At 42.3% G+C, this 19,965-nt stretch overlaps 1 protein-coding gene across 4 annotated transcripts in view; it reads left to right on the top strand.

Moving 5' to 3' along the window:
- Positions 1-802: 802 nt before the first annotated feature.
- FRMD6 (FERM domain containing 6) overlaps positions 803-19,965 on the top strand; it is a 72,940-nt gene continuing 53,777 nt past the window's right edge. For 2 of the 4 annotated variants that reach the window (XM_087820520.1, XM_087820507.1), the window contains exon 1: positions 996-1,069. The gene's annotated coding sequence lies outside the window, so the exon portion shown is untranslated. Of the gene's footprint in view, positions 843-995; positions 1,070-2,198; positions 2,304-19,965 lie in introns of those variants that run through there. The other 2 variants (XM_087820517.1, XM_016198109.2) reach the window with 2 other exon arrangements.

The raw sequence follows: 19,965 nt of genomic DNA, 5'->3' as shown, positions 1-19,965 counted from the left end.
CCCTCCCATCACCCGTCGCCCTCTCCGGACACCACCTGGAGCGGACAAATGTAATTTTGGAGGGGTCACGGCACTGACGCTACAGCCCGCAGAGGCTGTGTCTCCATCGGACCCGCAGAGGCCGAGCTAGGGTCCCGGGCGGCGCCCCTCCATCCAGAGGGCGATTCTGGGGGGCTCGGCGTCCCCAGTTTGGGTGAGCAGGTGGGCGCGGGAAGCCGGGAGTCACGAAGCCGCCCGCGCGGGGAACGCCTCCTCTCCGAGTGGCCTCCCGCCCGTCGTTCCGAATTAGTAAAACGACGCCGAGGCCAAACAGCCACCCCCGGCCCGCACGACCGAGCTGGGAAGGGAGCGTCCCCGGGAGCGGGGGCGGGAGTCGGACGGGGCCGTGGGCCAGGAGCGGGGGCGCGGACACTGTCCCCGCGCGCCTCTGAGTCCTTCGCGCGAGGAAAGGCCTAGATGGCGGTGGTCCACCCACAGCGACCTCCTGCGGGTCGCCGCCCTCCCCAGACCCCGGAGGGGCGGCTCCTCCGCCCGCTCTCGCCGGACGCGCGGCACCCCCGCGCGGGACGCTTGGTTGGGTCCGGGGCGGGGTCGGCCGGCGCTGCACGTGCGGCCCCGATCTCCGCCCTGGGCTCCGGCGGCTCCGCGGCCGCCCCCGCCTCTGCGGGGCGGGGCGGGGGCGGGGCCCGGGGGCGGGGCGGAGGCGGGGGCGGGGGGCGGGGCCGAGCGCTCCCCTGCTGCCCAGGCCCAAGGGCTGAGAGGAGCGGGGCAGGCGCGGCGCGGGGCCGGAGGACAGAGCGCGGGTGTGCGTCCGACGCTGGTGCTCCACACTTCTATTCAAGGTACGAGCGGGACCCCGGCGCCTTGGGGTCTCCCAGCCCGCCCCCTAGCCCGGCTGCTGCGCCCGGCCGCCCGCTGTGCCCCCTGCCGGCCGGGCGGCGGCGGCGGCTGGACCGGGTTTTGGGAGGGTTTCGGGAAAGTCGCGAGCTCCAGCGAAAGCAGTGTTCCCTTCGCCGCGTCTTTCTTCGTCTTCTTGCTTCCTCTGCCCTGGGCGTCGGGCACCGGGCTGGTAGGTCGCCCCCTGCGAGTCAGAGCTCGCCCACGCCGGGGCGGGAGGACGGGGCCCCGGGGCAACCGAGCGGGGCAGCGAGGGAGACGCGGAGCTCCGGGGCTGCCTGGGCGGCGAGGGCGGGAGGCCGGGAGGCCGGCTGCTGGCTGCGCCCCGGGCTCGATGCGTCGCGCTCGGCTCCACGGTGGACCCCGTTGCCCTGTTCTGGGGGCGCCTAGCCGTCGCGCCCGGTCGCTGTGACTGGGCGCCGGGGCCAGCCCCTGAGCCCTGCGTTCCTGGGTGCGGTGCCTGCCGCCTGTTGTGCGCGCCTTGGGGCCGGGCTGTCCGGCTGCGGGAAGGGACCCGAGCGCAGCGTCTGCCCCCTGGTCCCTGAAAGTGCCTAGTCCGGGGAGACGGAGATTGAGTTGAAGCTCGGCGGCGCCAGAAGGGGGCCTCGGCGGGATGTGAGAAGGGGGCGCAGCCTGCAGAATTGGGTTCCTGGAGGAGCTTGCGCGCGGCGCGCAGGCCCGGCCCCAGGCAGAGGGGACCGCCAGCCGCTCCTCTGGGATGGCCAGGAACTGTCAGGTATGGACAGCTGGGAGCCGCCAGTGTGAGGTCCAGCGGGGTTAGAGCAGCACCTCGAGTCCCGGGACGGCATAACCAAATGGTGATGGTGAGGGCGTTTTCTTAAAGGCATGAATAAATGGAAAGCTGTCAAAATACGCATATTTTAAAGTTTGAGTGAAAGCTGGCAGATTTTCAGAGCATGCAGTTGTTTGTCCAGAGAAATATTAGCTTCTTTACACCCTTTTCGTTTTTGTTTTTTTAGCACAAATCTGTTTTGCCAGTATTTCCCTCCGGAGCTGTGCATTGCCCACAGCGGGGAAGGAAAACTTCAGCAATGTTCTCGGGTTGCTTTTGACTTCAAGCCTGTGCTCTCCAGCTCTCTCTCGCTCTCTCTCTCTCTCTCTCTCTCTCTCTCTCTCTCTCTCTCTCTCTCTCTCTCTGTGTGTGTGTGTGTGTGTGTGGTGTGTGTGTGTGTGTTTACTGTTCAGAAAAAGTATCTTGTGCTGGATTTTCCATGTATGATTCTGTCTCTTTTTCTCTGGGACCCGACGATGTTTGTTTATTGGTTTTATAAGCATCTATTTAAATTTAGTTTTTGCAGGAAATACTCCCCGTTGCCACAGGGTGTAGTTTACGGATTAGAAAATACTGCTGGAGAAAGCTGCTAGTGGCTTCATTTTCCAAGAATGTAAGTCATTTCCTTTCTGTGATTTCAGGGAGTTGATATTTCACAGCATCAAAACTTTGTGGGGAAAATTTTCCGTAATACATCTGTCATTAAAAAGGCTTTTTGACTTTTGGATTTTTCTTCTTTAGAACAGCACATAAATTTAGTCTCAGCAATGTTAAAGGATAAGAGGTTTTTCAGAATCGACAGCATTTTGAGACCATTGTAGAGAGTAATTTTAACAACCACCAAGACCTACAAACAGCCAGCAGGATGGAGAGTGGGGGAGGGGAGAGAAGAGAGGCAGGAAAACAGATGCGTTTGCTGTTGTTCCATGTAGTATAAAACTTCTAGCACTTAATCATTTTCCTTGGATGTGGTTTTGAGAAATAAAAGTACTATATTAAAAATGAAAATATTTCACAATATGAGACAACTGACCTTCGAGTTCTCTTTCAGTATGTTTGTAAACGTATTGGATTTATATTTCATATTAAAATGGGCCTTCGGGGTTATTAGATGAGAAGGGTCCTCCAGGGGATATCTACTATCAAGTTATCTGCAGGATATCTTCTCCAGAAAGCAGACTGACTGTAATATGAACGAATCCAACTCCCCGCCCCCCCCCCCCAATTGCTTGTAAGAATGCCTGAGATCTGACACCTACGGACCACAGTTAGCAGCAGCTCTTGCAGTGCTCAGAACATTTTAAGGGACAGGAAACCTTTCTCTATTTTCACCCTCTCCTTTTAGGGGGTCAACAGGGGTAAACTACCAGTTTCAAAAACATAATTTGAACTGGAAGATTTAAGATGCTCCTAGCTCTACAGGAAAACAATACAGGCCAGGATAAGACTGCTTTGGAAAGCAAAATCTGTTAGGTAATAATTTTTAGCTACAAGTTTTTAAAAAACTCATTCAGCTAGACTAGCTGAATTGGGGGGGATGTAGTTGTGGAGCTTTTCTAGTTTCTGTACTTTGTTTCCACTTTTAACTTCACTTATAAACCTTTTGGCTTTCAGAACCAATGACATAATAGACTGTGTAGCCTTTTGTGTCAGATGCTTGAAATGAAAGTTTCAAACAGAATTGTTTTTGACTGAGCTGTCAAGTTCAGAGTTTAGTGTAAATGAGTCCTGTCTCACAACTAACTTTTTTGATAAAGGAATTCTTTGTAGTTTTCAACTTGGATGTTGCACATTTTGATTTCTAAGGCTACGGGTTTACAAAAAATATAAAACCTGCAAACAATTATTTTATTACATGAAAGCCAGTACCAAGAAAAGATTAATTCAGTCCAGATGTAAAAATGTATGTGAATTTTAGATTTGGATGATCTCAACAAGTTTTCCCTTTAGTTGATGAGGCTGCCTGGGTCCCAGATGGCATGCACAAATTACCCTTTCAGTGGTTTTCTGGGTTCAGAACTAAATTTCAGGGGCCTTTTCTAGAGTCATTTTAATATTGTTTTAGGTCTTCTAAAGAACAGACAGTTTTCTACATTCATGCAGAGATGAGTTTTTCCAATTACTCATTAATACAAACCTCGTAAATGCTCTGGTTTGGTAGATGAAGCCTATTTTGTAAGTGGGGAAACAAGGTAATCAGTATTGTGTATCCTTATGGACAAGGCATAGAAGCTTTGGCTTTCAATTATGCCAACTTCAACTCTCTTCTTTTAAAGAAAGAAAAGTTTTAAGTGTGTTGACAATCTTCAGTAGAATCCTATTGGAACACAGTTTATGTTTTATGATACAGCGATTGGTCCTTGTATGATGATCCTCCCATCCCCCTGTCTTCTCTGCCAACAAGAACCAACACACACAACTTATAAGAAAACTCCAGCATTTTTTCAACCTGTACTTCCAGCACCATAGTTAAAAGGGTGTGTGTTGCACACTTAAAATTATATATATCTTAGGAAGTCTTTGTACAATTATATAATTACATATTTTGGGAGTTTGATTACATTGTGATTGTGTATAGAGCAACCAAGTGGGGGCAGGGTGGTTAGGAAAGATTTAGAGAAGGAATTTTATGAGTAGTGAAATTGTAGTTAAAATGTATCTCTCCTAAAACTCAAACGGGAAAAATGGTATTGCTGGCCTCTGTAGTTAAACTTTGAGATAGGGGTCGTTGAGAGGACTTTTTGAATTGCACGTTAGCCTGAGGAAGAGGCTTTGGGGGCCTGTAAAAATAAGTAGGAACGAGTGAAAGGGATCATTTGAGAGGAAGGAGGAAGTAGAATACCGAGCATTGAATTGCAAAGAAAATCTAAACTTAGAAGGATGAGTGTAGGGAGAACTTTCTATTTAAAATTGGGAATTAAAGAACAAGGTCTTTTTAGCTGAGAAAAAAGGATTAGAATTAAGGTGCCCCATAAGGTCTGTTTACAACATGAAATAGCGCTAAGTGACGTTTCTCGTGGAAACCTTACCCGAAATTTGTGTTGAATCACTCGTTTGGTGTTCAGTATTGTTCAGGGACTGGATGCTTATGATTGTGTCACCCCACCTCCCCCACCCTACTTCCCATTTCAAAGACTGGAAACATTTTGTTGTTGTTGAAGCTCTAATGGTTCTACAAATATTTTAATTTGTGCCCCAGCATTTGGAAGAACTACAACTGCCCACCCCCATGCTCTGGGACCAGACGAGCTTTATGGAAGTAATGGCAGAAGTTATCACAGAGTTTTGAGAGGAAACAAGCTGTGCTTCCAGTTATCTTATATGAATTAGTGGTATAATTACTTCTAATGCAAATTTGTGTACTATCACTTTTTATATGTATCAAATGGAGTCGTGCAGTATACCACATTGATCAGAGAGGGAGTTTTGAACACTGGGAAGGGGAAAAGAAATCACTGATTTGACAAGCTGGTTGTATTACTGGAGGAATAGCAAAAGGTGGTGCTGAAACAAATTCACAGATGAACCACATATAGGCTGAAGGAGAAGGCAGGGTTTGTGGGAGCTTCCCTGAAGTTGTCTGAAGCACGGCATTTTCTTGGATGCCTTTCCCCACCTGTGGGACCTTACCTAGTGGAGTTTGATCTGTACAGCACGGAACTGAGTGGAGATTTGGGCACTATCTAGGTGATTTCGTTAATGTGATAATTGGGATAATTCTGACCAAAAGTACCTATTTAGAACCTCAGTATTCTAAATTGATTATCCTGGGGTCTTCTTAAATGTTTTCTAATACCTTTGTATGTATATATTATAGAACTTTGAGCAGTAGCATTTTACTTATATATGGAGACAGGGAAAAGCAATACTAACTTATTGCCATGGCTTCATGTGAAGGAGGAAATCATTATAAAAATCAAGCAAATTCTGGATTAAGATATTAGGAAATTAATGAAGTTTCTTACTTAGCTTCTCAGGTGGTCCTCTGTCTAGTTAACATTAAATGAAAGGTAATTCATTTTCTCCCTATAGGTAGCACCACTTGTGCTGTCCAGTTTTAGTTGATTGCTTTTTTGCGGGGAGAAGGGTCCCTATGGCTTAATGTCTTTGAGTGAACTTGTTGAATAATTACATACAACCAGAAAAATGCACAGATTAGAAGTGTATAGCAGAAAGTGATCATACCCATGTAACCGGCATCCAGATCAAGAAACAACATTGCCAGCCCCCAGAAGCCTCTCCTTACAGTTAGAATCCCTGCTCCAGGGCAACCACTGTTCTCACTCTGATTGCCAGTGCTTGGCTTTAACCCATTCATGGGCTGCATTTAAATGAAATAAAATGTAAGTTCTGTTTTGTGTCTTCTTTGGCTCAACATAGTATCACGTCCAAATTGATGCAGTTCTTTATTATTTCTGTGAATGGATATACCCAATTTATGTATCCATTCTACTGATGGACATTTGAGTAGTTTGGGGCTGATGTCGTCAGGCATGAACTTTAGATGACTCAAGAAAAAACAAGCACTTTGGAGCTAAAGGAAGAGTATAGTCAAGATTAAAAGAGAAAAAATAGTTCAGAAATGTGAGAGAGAAAAAATGCAATATCATGAAAACACTAAAGGCTCAACTCAGTCCACAGATTCCTAGTGTTTCAGGGACTCCGTTTGGAATATACCAACTGGATGTTGCCAGATTTCATTTGAGAACTGGGAAGAGGGAGGGGACCTTAGGTGACAGTTAGCTAGTCCCATCACTTTTTAGAGGTGGAGGGACTGAGGTCCCTTGAGATTGAGTGACTCATACAGAGTCTTACAGCAAACGCCAGTGCCAGGGTCGAAGCTGGTTCTGATGGTCTGATCTAGACTAGTGCCATCTGAGGGCTGAAACCCAGCCCCCTGACCGAGTCCACTGGCCTGGAGGACAGGGAACCCTTTTCTGATTCACACAAAGGTGTCCTGTGGACAGATAGACTCAGACCTGTCCTGAGAAAATGAAGGTGTGGCCCAGCGAGGCAGAATTTTACTTCCTCAAGCCTGCTCTGCCTCTGCTTCCTCTCTCCTTTCCTCACCCTCTCCTAGGGCTCTCCAGTGAGACCTTGGCTTTTGAGTGCCAAGGAAGTGATATCTTGTCCCTCCTGACTCATTGTTTCATCGATTCATAAGTGATTTGGGATGTGACCCTAATTTCAGAGGACTGCTTCCTAAATACTTTTTAAATAGTTCATTCTTAAGAAAATGTTGCAAAAAATGGGGTTTTTTTTTGGCCTCTTCCTGCCATTATGACTCCCCACTTTTAATGTACACCACCCCCTAGCCCCTCTCCCCAAGGTTTTTTAATTCTTAAATATCCCTGGAAACATCCGGTATCTACTTAAAACAGCAGTGACATTCTGATGCTGAAATCTGTGGCAGTCCCCAGGAGGCACTTACTGTAAAACGTAGGATTATTATTTCACTGAGAAATCTAATAGATAAAACAAAGTGCTTGCAAAGGAAAACTACTGATAGTTTCTTTCATGTTTCCCTAAAGAGAAAAATGACGTTTACATGGTTAAAAAAAAAAGGCCAAGAATCTAAGCTCATTAGAAAGGTGAAAAACGGGTAAAATAGCAGACGTTTTACAAATGGGTAGTAAATATATCCTGCTCGAATGAAATACTGCTTATAACAGCATGTTTAATCGTAGAAAATAAAAAATGAGGTCACTCTAGGGCCACAATTCTGACAAGTTGCTCACTGAAATGAACTACAGAAAAGAGTAACATGGAAGAGAGGCCGTGAAGTAGAAATGTCGAGATCTTTTAGATCAGTTCTCTGGGGCCCAAATCCAGGCTCCACTGTTCTCCAGTGTGCAACCTTGGGGAAGTTACTTAACCTCTCTGAACCTTTTTTCCTCATCTGTTCAATGGAGACAATAGTAACTATCCCACAGCGTTGTGTCGATTATGAAACAAAATAGTGTATGTAAAGCAACTGGCATGGTCTGACACATAGTAAAAAGTCAAGCAATGTTAGCTCTTATTACCAAAGACAGAAAGAAATGATGTATAGAAGGATTTAAAGTTTTCTTAGACTTCCCCTAGGCTTTCGTTAGTAAGCAGTTGTTCACAAGATTTTATTATACAGGGTGGGGCAAAAGTAGGTTTACAATTGTTCGCATGGAAAATAATACAATAATAAATAATAATACAAGAATAAACTGTTTCCCATGCTCACAACTGTAAACCTGCTTTTGCCCCACTCTGTATTTTGTTTATTGATGGCATTCATTAGGCAACAAACCCTAGTATTTCTCAGCTGAAGATAAGGGGCAGTCTGTAGTGCTGCACAAGAACAGCTGGCCTGTCTTACTGATCACTAAGTGATCGAGTTATTTTTCCTGATTCTCTTCTAATTCTTAGCTATCTTAGTCCCCCCGCTCCTGCCTGCTGGATAATTATTTCTTCCCAGATGCCAAAAAGTAAATCTGCAGATTTAAAAATTCTCTTTACAATGACTAATGTTGTGCAAAGTACTTTTAAAATTAAAGTGTGCCAGTGGCCCACGTCTTTTGCTCCTGTAACCCTGTAGATTTCATGAGTCCTTTTAAAGAAAGCCACTGTTATTGGTACAGTATAAGGCAATTGTTTCTTCCTCCCAGCCCCAGACCCCTTTATAATTTTCTGTTATGGGGCCCAGAGCTTAAGATTTTAAACCATTTGTTCAAAGGAAATTAATAGTCTGAAACTTTCAAAGGAAGTGTTTAAGAAAAACAAACTTAAGCACATTAGAAAGACACATTTACATCTAAACAGCATAATTATAAGCCCAGTCAAAATAGGCACAGGCTCCTCCAGAATAATCATGATGTATCATTCTGATCTGTTTATTAAAAGGGGGACCTACCCCAGATAACCCTGTTCCCTGTTATGTGTTGTGTAATATCTTGAACTTAGTAAACTTAATGCTTTTAACTGTTCACTAAGTCCATCAAAAAACAGGTTTTACATCTTCATGAAGTATCCTTGTCTACGTTGAATACTTTGTGCAAGTCCTACCCAGGTGTTTCTTGTCTGGGTGGGAGAACAGAACACATGAGTGTGGAAAGGTATTGGATGTTTCAGATACATACTAAATGGAGCCCTGGCTTTAGGGAGGAGAATCAGTGAGGGCCAAAGGTAGGATGTTCCTGGCTGTCCTGGGGCCACTGGATTTGTATTGAGCCATGAGATTAGGCTGGGATCCTTCTATTTTTCAAGTACAAATGAGCTTTTTTAAGAACAACAAAAATATTCAGGATCTGATAAAAGTCTCAAATATTAAAAGAAAACTATGAAATTGAAATTATTAAATATTTAATTAAATTCATTCAGTCCGCATAATGTTTGCCTGCTATGTGCCAGGGAGTGTTCTAGGCTCCAGAGATACATCAGTGAACAAAATCAAGAAGCTCTGCCTTCATGGAGCTTATATCCTAGTAGGAGACAAGCAATAAACATAACAAAGCAAACTTTATAGGCATATAGGAGGTAGGAAGTGGGAGCACTGGCAATATGAAGTACAGCAGATCCTCGTTTTGTTCAACATCGTTTCATTATAACATTGATGAGATGCCATAGGAACTTAACTCGTTTATATCAGTTACCCTATAGTAAACTGGTTTTATTATATGTCTTTTGCTTAAAGTCATAGAACCTATTGACAACGTTGACAACATTAAGTGAGGGCTTACTGTAGTGTGGTCAAAGTTGGCCTCACTGAGGTGGCTTGAGGGAGGGAGTTGGCCGTACAGAGACACCTGGGGGAAGTGTGTTCCAGCAGAGGGACTAGTAAAGGCCTCGGGTGGACATGTGCCCAGTGTGTTCCAGGGACAGTTAGAAGGGCCACAGAGCACCAGATGAGGTCAAAGAGGTTTGGAGAGCGTGTCGCGCAGGGCCTGCATGGTGGGCCAGGAGTGACATGGGGAATCGTTGGGGAGTTTTGAGCAGAGGGTAAGGTGATTTGACTTTCATTTTAATAGAATCACTGGCTGCAGTATTGAGATAGAAAAATGGAGCAGGTGGTCAAGGGTGGTCAAGGGAGCAGCGAATCAGGTTAGCAGCTGTTACAGTAATCCAATTGAGAGATGCCAATAGCAGTGGAAATGACCAAGACTTATTTTATAGGTTGAACCAGTAGGATTTCCTGGTCAACTGTTTGAGGAATATGAGAAAGAGATCAGAGTAAGGATAACACCAGGACTTTTTGCATAATTATGGGGTTGCCATGAACTGAGATGGGGATCTCATGGAGGAGCTGGTTTGAGAAAGACAACTCCAAGCTGTTTTAAACATGTTATTCATCGTCCAGGTGGAGAAGTTGAGTAAGTTGTTGAATATAGGAATCAAGAGTTTAAAGAATATCCCAGCTGGCATGGCTCAGTGGTTGAGCATTGACCTATGATCCAGGAGATCATAGTTCGAATCCTGGTCAGGGCACATGCCCGGGGTTGTGGGCTCTATCCCCAGCAGGGGGCGTGCAGAAGACAGCCAATCAGTGACTTATCACTGATGTTTCTGTCTCTCTCTCCCTCTCCTTTCCTCTATCTCTGAAATCAATAGAAATACATTCTTAAAAAGAGCTTAAAGAATACATGTAGGCTGCAGATATAAATTTGGAAGTCACCAACAGAGTTTGGATGAGATAACTTGGGGAATGTGTGTAGAGAAAGCAGTCCATGGCTTAAGCTTTGGGTCATATCCGTATTTACAGTTTCTGGAGGAGAAATCCCATAAGAGAGTATCTTAAGCGGGATACTTGGTGCACATACTTCTAACATAGTGGAAATTATTAAGGTGTCTCCATTTCCTAAGTAACAGTGTTATTTTTAGAAGATATTGATAATTCTGTTGACCCGCACATGGGAAGAAGGAACTATGACTTCTTTTTCTGTGACAAGGTACTTGGGTTGAGCCTGGGGTGCTTCAGCCTTGAGAGGTTGAGTTGATAAAGGAGCAACCAGGAGAGAAGACTGAGAAGTAGCAGCCAGAAGAGTAGGAAGGAAATCAGAATATCCTTAAAGTCAAAGTGTCTCAAGGGAGGAGAGAGTGAATCAGTGGCGTCATGGGTTGGTTAGAGGTCAAGTAGGGTGAGGACTGGGAGGTGCTCATTGGGTTTCGCAATGGAGGTCATTGGTGACTTGGACCTGAGCCGCATCAGGCCACCCGAGCTGTGTCAATGGAGGATTGGGGATGAAAACCTCATTGGAGTGGGCTCAAGAGAGAATGAAAAGCTTATGAAAGATAATTCTGACTTTCAGTTCAGTTTCTCATAAATATTCAATATTGGATGTGAGTACATTTTAACACGTCTGATAGGATGAGGGGTGGGACTTTGGAATGCTGGGGCCACGAGAGTCTTTAGTAGACTCTGCCAGGGATGGGAGCCTTTCAGCTTCCCCCCGGTTATTATTGGCAAAGCTCTAGTGTGTGGATTGTAGTCCGTTTCTTTGAAATAGAAAAGAGTCCTAATGTAGTTTCTCTCTCTCTCTCTTTTTATTTTTTATTTTTTTTATTGCATCCCTTTGGGTAAGAACTGTATCTTGGAGGCACGGTCACTTTGTTAAGACTTTCTTGTTTGTTTTGTTTTCTAGTTGAGCCCATTGATCCTTTATTTGAAAACGATACAGCAGAGCCCCAGTGAGACATGCCCTCTGAGCTGGCTTCTCTTTCAGTAGTGGTGATAGGTTTGGGCTGTGGAGTCCACGCACGCACCACGGTGCCCCACGAGCCTGGAAGCCTTCATTCACGCAGGGGATGGCTCAGCGCTGGGGCTCTCAGGAGCCAGAGCAAGTGAAGTCATGGAAACATGGCTTGCTTGATATTTCTTTTTTACTTTGTTGATGACTTTCGTTGTGAATATTATTTCAAAGCATGTGATTAAGCAGTTTCCATAGCTCTGTATTTTATGTCATAATTATGCACCAGGAATTTTCTCTTCTGGGAATTACCTTTGAATTATAATGTTAACTTTCTATAATACTATCATCAGAACGAATCAACAAGCCTCTGATACTAATTACCTTTTCTTTCCCTAAGCTGATTAAAATGCTAACACTTAGGCCTTTAATGCCTAAATATTGTTTTTGGGTAGTTAAAAGCTTACAGTGATTGTAGAATTAAAACTTTGTTACATGTGTTCGAGTGTTGTTTGGTAATAAAGTACAGTAATAGTTTTTAGAAAGTGGCTAATTATGGGAAAATGCTGGAAAGAGCAAGGGCTTTTTCTTTGCAGTAGATGATAGCACGTTTTTTGAGAAGCGGAGCTCAGTGATTATATGTGTGTTTCTCGTGGATTGTGGCATATGCACTTCATGCCAGCGTTCTCTTAGGTACTGCTCTGTCAACACGGTTTTATTGGTATCATTTTGAATGTTTTTTCAGCTGAAACTTATAAGTCACTCTACAGTTAGTTAAATGAATGTACCTGGCTTGTAACAGAAATACACAAGGCCAATGTGAAATAGTTTGGCAGTGCTGAGCATTTTACATGGTAAACACTGGAGTGTGCAGAGGTGTAAAACTAAGCAAATTTTGAAACAAGTGTTAAGTTTCTTAAGTCAGCGACTGTAGGATGAAGTCCAGGTCGCTTAGTGTGGAATTCAACATTCCAAACCAGAGTTGCAAGTCTGTGGCCCGCTGGGAAGATTGGCTGTAGACATGTTTTGTTTTTTAACGCAGCGTTAAAAACATTTATTTGCCAACATTTAAAAACTGAGAAATTATGCGTTAAAATTTTTTAATTTTACACCTTCTTTTGAAAAACTGGAAGGTGTGACAATGATCTTTTGGAGCAACATACAAGCTTCCCCTTTTACACGGAGCATGAGTGTTCTGCAGTTGCCCAAAGTCCCCAGCAGAGCTCCCCTTGCCCCCAACATTGAGACCAAGTGGCTGCTGGCGTTTTTTATCCTGCAGGCTTCACTCCTTTGTTATCTGCTCCTGCAGGCATGTGAGTTTGCTATCCCTGTGTTGTACTTACTTGACTGACTTTCCAATGTCATTGCAAAGCTCCCTAAGTCCAGCCCAGTTGATCTCCCCATTGTCCCATCCAGCACACCCACACTTAGTCTGGGTCATGCTTCCTCTCCTTCTACGGAACTGAGCTGTGTGCTCCGTGGGTCACTTCATTGGAACGTAGCACATGCTCCTATATACACATCTTTTTATATATTTTTTCTAGCTCCCCAGCTGTATTAAAAGTTTCATGAGAGCAGTGACTACATCTTATAATTTACTAGTGCCTAGCAAGTTTATTTTAGGTTTACTAGATTGACTGTGGTTTAGATTTAGCTTCCAGTGGATGGTAATCTATGATTATAATGGTGCTATAGAAGAATTAGAAAATCAAAATCTTGTGTAAAATCTACTTCCTCAATAGGGCTTTCTTAATTTACTGCATCCATTCCTTTGTAGCTTCGTAGTAACATTTATGTAATCTCTCTGAGTATTGATTTACTGAACACCTCATTTATTGCCAGTTCTCTGATTCTGTTATGTGAGTGGATGAAGTTTCCAAGTAAATGAGTCATTACTGCAGACCATTTTATTATTTTAGATATGCTTCTTTCTAATGGCTAATACTGTTTTAAATGTCCTTTTTTTTTTCCCCCATTCATTTGACAAATAGTGTGTACAGAAGACCCTGGAGAAAGTATGAATGTGACATGCTTGGTGGTACCTGCTTTCCTGAAGCTTTTACCTTTTAGCTGGAAAGGCAGATGTCAGATAACAGGGTATATAATTGTTCAGTTTTGACAAGTATTACTAAAAAGTAGGGGGTGCTCTGAGCTCTTATAAAAGAGCACCGTGGCCTGGCCGGGCGTGGCTCAGTGGTTGAGCGTCGACCTAGGATCCAGGCGATCGGGTTTGATTCCCGGTCAGGGCACATGCCCGGGTAGCGGGCTTGATCAATGACTCTCTCATCATTGATGTTCCTCTCTCTCTCTCTCTCCCTTTCCTTTCCTCTCTCTGAAATCAATAAAGATATATTAAAAAAAAAAGTGCACTGTGGTCTGGGCATAGGGGCTGTAATGGGGAGTATAACACAACTAAATTCCAGACTCTTTAATTTCTCATAATTCCATAGCAGTTTGTCAAATATTCTGAATATAAAAATTTAACCTTAGAAACAAATAAATTGAGGTGTAATTTCTATAACAAAATAAGAGTTAAAACTTTTCCAAATAGTTTACCATTGGCTATCCTCATTGCATTAATGAATTAAAAAATAATTATAATTGATAGCTCTTGAGTTTACTCTTTTGCTTGGTGCCTGAGTTGCACTCTGTTTAAATAAATAAATAAAGTAAAGGGAAATTGGGCTAGAAATTTCAGATATAGCTAACTTGCAAAGCAGACTTTTATTTTATGAAACTGTAATTTTTTCAAAGATGTTTGCAGCAAGGCCTTTTCTTATGTTTCTCAAAAATACGTTATAAAAAGGAAACTGATTTGTTTCTTGAAGAGTAACTAGTGGATAGTACCTTTATCTTATACTTCCAAGCCCATGACTGAGAAGGATTAGTAGTTTATCAGTCTGATCTTGGAGTGATGTGAGTATGGTGTCAACAAATCTCAGCAATAAAGCTGGTGACATACGTGAGCAAGCCAAAAAATAGAGTAGAATTTTGTGTGGTTGCATGTATTTTATAACAACACTCAGAAATGCTTTCAGTATCTTTTCCCCCAAAGAAAATAGAATTCTATACTTAACTAATCCCATCTAAATATAGTGGTAAAGTTAATTTTTTGCATAGTTTAGTGTCAAGCTGAAACAAGGGTCAGCTGTGATGGTGCCATTTTTGAAATGTCTGCTGAGAAACTCATGTTACTTGTGATTATAGAAGGAGATGCGTAAAAATTAACATATTTAAGGAAGTTTTCAAATATGCCCAAGATTTCCAAAGGTGACCTTGAGGAAATGAGATCAGGGAATAGTTTTTAAGAAATGTCAAGTGTCATGTAGAATTTATTTATTTATTTATTTATTTATTTATTTATTTATTTAAATATATCTGCATTGATTTCAGAGAACGGAAAGGAGAGGGAGAGAGAGTTGAAACATCCATGATGAGAGAGTCGTTGATCGGCTGCCTCCTGCACGCCCCTGACTGGGGATCAAGCCCACAACCGGGCATGTGCCCTGGCGAGGAATCGAACCCCAATCTCCTGTATCCTAGGTCAGTGCTCAACCGCTGAGCCACGCCTGGCCAGGCTAGAATTTAAAATCCAAATACAATCTTTTTAACCTCTCATATTCATTAACTGAGTCCACATTCGTTTTCAATCTGCAAAAAGGATGTTGAACTGATGATTTGTAATATACTACATTATTTTACTGTTTATGGGGTCTAGAGAAATGGAAAGAGAAATTTTCATGAATTTCAGATGTAGAGTAAAATCTAGCAAGGAAAGCTAGTAGAAGTTATCTAATTTATAACATAAAATTTCCTTTAACAATTGCCTTATGGATTCTTGAACTAGCCGCCACTCATGTTTCTGACCAATAAGTTTTCAGGAAATTTGTATTCAGTATATTACAGATACAGGATATAAATTAATGCATTTTAATGTATAATCTATTTTCTACTGAGGTGACTTTGAAATATTTTCTCAGGGGTGGAAAAAGGTCTGACATTTTGTTTGAAGCTTGGGTAAGCTGGTTACTGGTCACCTGAACTCCATTTTCCAGGGTTTGAATCCTGACATGTGTTAGTGGCGACTCCTGTTTATATATCTTCTCCTGGCATGATATTATTGTCTGTGTTATGGAGGTTAGTCACATCTTCCCAGGTAGGCAGTAAGCTGTTTGAGGACACACAAAATGTTACATTTCTACCTCTCTTATTTATTTTATTTTTTTCCGTCCCCATTTATACTCCTTATACCCTCTTCCACCTCCCCCCTCCTACCCCCCAGCAATCTCCCTCTCTTGAATTCTTCCATAGTCTCTAGAAAACTGTTGGCTCTTGACTTTTAAGCCCCACAGTATTACAACTTTATTTTTTTCTGATCTAGCTAAGGTAACAATCGTTATCTAGATTTAAGACTAGAGCAAGTCAGTAGTGAGGCATTGGACCCATAAAAGAAGTAACAGAAGTGTGTTTATGAAAACTCATGCCTATCTCCCAAGTCTGACATATAAATACCCATAACAGTAATAATGTATTCAGATTTAATGTTAGCGTTGAAAAAAAATATATTTTGTTGTTTAAACATTCAAAAGGGTATGAAATATACACATTTTTTTCCTTAAACTTTCAAAAGACCCTTAGTAAAGATTGGATTTTTGCCTTGTTGGGTGGCTCGGTTAGTTGGAATGTCGCCCCCTACACCGAAAGGTTTGAGTTCCATCCCTGTCAAGGCGCATACGGGAGGCAACTGATGGATGTTTCTCTCTCACATCGGTGTTTCTCTCTCTCCCCCTTCCTCTCTCTCTAAAGTCATTTAAAAAAACACACACCACATCCTCTAGTGAGAATTAAAAAAAGATTGGATTTTAAATATTAACACAGAACGCAGCAATATAAATTACCTGTGATTTCTCGATGTAGGAAGGCAAGGCCTCTTTTGAAATGCCTTAGTTTGTTTGGGGTTTCTTTCCAGCCTGCATAAGAACAGGGTTTCTTGTTTCCTCGTGCCTCGTGCCATGAGTTTTCTGTTAGTGTAATGCGGGCCCAAGTTCCTCTGCTTTCCTGGGGTTGACAAGGCCTAAGCTTAATGCGTTGCAAACACCCATTTAACCTTTGCTGCAGTTCTGTCCTTAGCTTAACACCTGGTGTTGTCCACTCCTGCTGTGGTGATCAAGTTGTCCATGAGGAGGTAGTCTTAACATGACATGGACCTCTGACCATTTGAGCTGATTTGTTTGGCCCTGTGACCTGGGAATGAGGTGATAATCGACCGCCTATTTTCTTATAAAAGAGTTTATATTGGTCTTTATTTCAGATTGGGGAGAAAAAGACCCCAAAGTTGGGATTATTTCTAATGAAACTTATATTGCTGTGCCATCCATCTTATCTGCTGTTGACTTTACCCCCTTGGAGATAGGAGTTTTAGTTTTCCCAGACTTCTGTTTCTTTGGCCCTCTTCTGTTTTCTGGTCCTGCTTTATCTGACCACCTGTGTGTTCTCTATTTTAATTGAAGAAAAAAAAATCTCATATGGCATGTTCTATATTAGGATGAAAAGGCTAATAGAAAACAATTGACTAAAATTATGTATACAGATGCTACTCCTTCCTAGTGTATTTTACTCTGTGTGTGTGTGTGTGTGTGTGTGTGTGTGTGTGTATGTTTTTCCCCCTGAGGATATTAATAAAGTAATAAAGTTACTTTGTAAGTACCTTTATGAATTTACACTTCCACAAGCCAGGGAGCAGTTTTACCCACAAAACAAATTAAAAACTATGTTTATGAAAACCCATGTATCTTCCAAGTTTGACATATGAGTAAAATATGTAACTTTCATAACAGTAAATACATAGTTAGATTTAATGTAGCATTGAAAAATAAATTTTGTTTCGCTGATGAGATGGAGCTGCAGGCAGTTACCACCTGAATCACTCCGAGGATGGACTTCAGAGGACAGCTTTCCGTCCCCTCAGATGCCTTGGCCTAGGCCAGAGCGATGATGAGATGGGGGAGTGGGGCAGAATGCCCTGATGCCCAGGTGGGATGCCTGGGCTGGACCGAAAGGCCCTGGAAGAGAGTACTCTAGGACAATGAAAAGCTTTAAGGAGAAGATCCAACGGGAGACACATGAAAACCCAGGGTACCCATAGGCTGACTGGGCATGGCGGCTGCCGTTCCCTTGGCCGCCTCTGCTCCCACTGGGTCAGAGCCAGCACTCCCAGCTCATGATGCTCACCCACATTGCTGCCCAGGGCTTCACGGTGGCAGCTATTTTGCTGGGTCTGGCTGCACTGCCTCTGAGGCCTCAACCCTGAGCTGGCGGCCTGGCCTTGAAAGCTCAGCGGAGATCATTCCCAGCCCCAGGAGCCAACCACTGGTCCTGCCACCAGACCTATTCCCTCATCTCCCCTGACAAGTCCCTCTGTCTATGGGAGAGGAAGTGGCCGATTGAGTAATAGATTTTTTTCAGGAATCTCAGGTTTGGTTTCATTTGGGTGTTGCATACTTCTATTTCTGCTCCACCTTCTCTACTCCCTCCTTAATAAACTCTGATCCACTTGTAGAAAATAAATTAATTAAACTTTCAAAAACCATAAATAAAGACTGAATTTTGAAGATTACCAATAGAATGTAACTTATTGAAAAACCCCACTTTCCTCAAAGAAACAAATCAAAGATGTCATTGGTTAGGTTCCTATGGTAATTTAAAAAATCATATGCATATTTTAAAATACTTGCTAATGAGAATAATTTAGGTAACCATAAGAATAATTATAAGTGTTTTTTCAGTTCTCTGAGATGCTAAAATGTAAAATAAAATAGGTTTTCATAAATATATATACATCTTAATTAATGAGGTTTTTCTGCCTAAATGTGATAGCAACATAGCCATACAGCATGATTAAGAATTTAATTCTCGCCTGTCCAGGCGTGGCTCAGTGGTTGAGCGTCGACCTAGGATCCAGGCAATCGGGGTTCGATTCCCTGTCAGGGCACATGCCCGGGTTGCGGGCTCGATCAATGACTCTCTCATCATTAATGTTTCTCTCTCTCTCTCCCCATCTCCTTTCCTCTCTCTGAAATCAATAAATATATGTTTAAAACAAAAAAAAAGAATTTAACTCTCATTAACAGTTTGGTATTATTTAAAAAAATCACAGTTCAGAAGTTGAATTATAATTGATATTTGAATGAGTCATGCATCTTGAAGTATTTTTATCAAATGGAAGATACTACTGTGATGAAATAAGAGCATTTGAAAGTGCTTTGTAAATGCAATACCCTGTACAGACACACCTCAGTGTCTTATCACAGTTCCCTGGGTAGTCATTACTACTGGTAGGTGTCAGCAGGACAAAGAAGAGTAGAAATTATTACCGTGTACATGGGCCAGCCCACAGCAAGGTTGCTTAACCTAGACTGCGGGTCAGGAGGGGGAGACTCTGAAACTCTAAAATTAAACACCAGTGTGTATGTGTGCATGGACACTTATTTGTAGAGCAAGGATACATAATATTCATCAGATTATCTAAGAACCATGGTTTGTATATGTTATCTGCCTTAAAAAGTTGGAGAGTTTATTTCTTTCAACTAGATTTCTAGCATCATATCTATTTGTCATTTTATAGTTTTAAAAAGAATTTTTTACATATGTATATGACATTTTGTAGTTTTAAAAGGAATTGAAAAGGAATTTTTGTTTCATCCTCAAATAGCCTATTTTACAGATGAGAAGGTTAAATGACTTGTATGATTTGACACCTTTACCTGACACAGTCTGTGACAAAACCTAACTCTAGACCTGTGCTTTTTTTTCAGGCCACCACAGGCACAGTTACCCTGTCGATTTCTAGAGTATTTGCAAAATATGTTGCAACATTTTGATTTTTTTTTTGTAGTGCCTTTTTAAGTCAGTTTTAGTTTTGACAGATACTAAATCAACTTGTGTTCCCTAATTAGCTTACATTGATTTTGCCGTAAAGAATTTTTGTGTTAGTCTGAACTAGACAGAGTAATCTTTTCAAACATATTCTACTTCCCATGATAATGCATTTAACTTGGCACAAAATTCCAGATCATTAGATTTTATCTGAAACAAGCAAAAGGTGTATACAATTTCACACCATCAATCCTTTGTGCGGAACAGCTGTTACCTTGAAAAAAAATCTTAATCTGTAGGCTTGGTTAGTGAAATTAAAATGAAGGTGTTTTGAAATGATTTCACATTATACATTTAAAAGGGAGACATTCAATACAGTTGCTTTATTTCTCTTTAGAACTTTGTAATTTCTGAATTGGAATAAAGAAGGCTATGACACTGTAATGAAGTAGTGCTAGTGTTTTATGGAAGCGTATCTGTCTGCCATGGGCTTTTCTGTAGGAAGTTTTACTTACATGTGGATTTTGCATAAGAAACCAAATTTAGCATGAGAACATCTGCAATTCATTCTTTCATTCAACAGTCATTAATGCGCCAAGCATTTTGCTGGAAATTCAATGCTGAAACAAGGCATAGAGCTATCCTCCGGAAGCTAGAACCTGCTTGATGAGGGGAGACAGACAGACACTGAACAATTATACCCCGTGACAAGCGAAGTACTACTTACCTAAAACCCTGCTATTC

Source organism: Miniopterus natalensis, chromosome 1 (genome assembly GCF_054644295.1).
Source record: "Miniopterus natalensis isolate mMinNat1 chromosome 1, mMinNat1.hap1, whole genome shotgun sequence".
In the NCBI taxonomy this organism is placed as follows: Eukaryota; Metazoa; Chordata; class Mammalia; order Chiroptera; family Miniopteridae; genus Miniopterus; species Miniopterus natalensis.
Note: the sequence above shows the minus strand (reverse complement) of the source record. Positions and strands in the feature narration are given on the sequence as shown.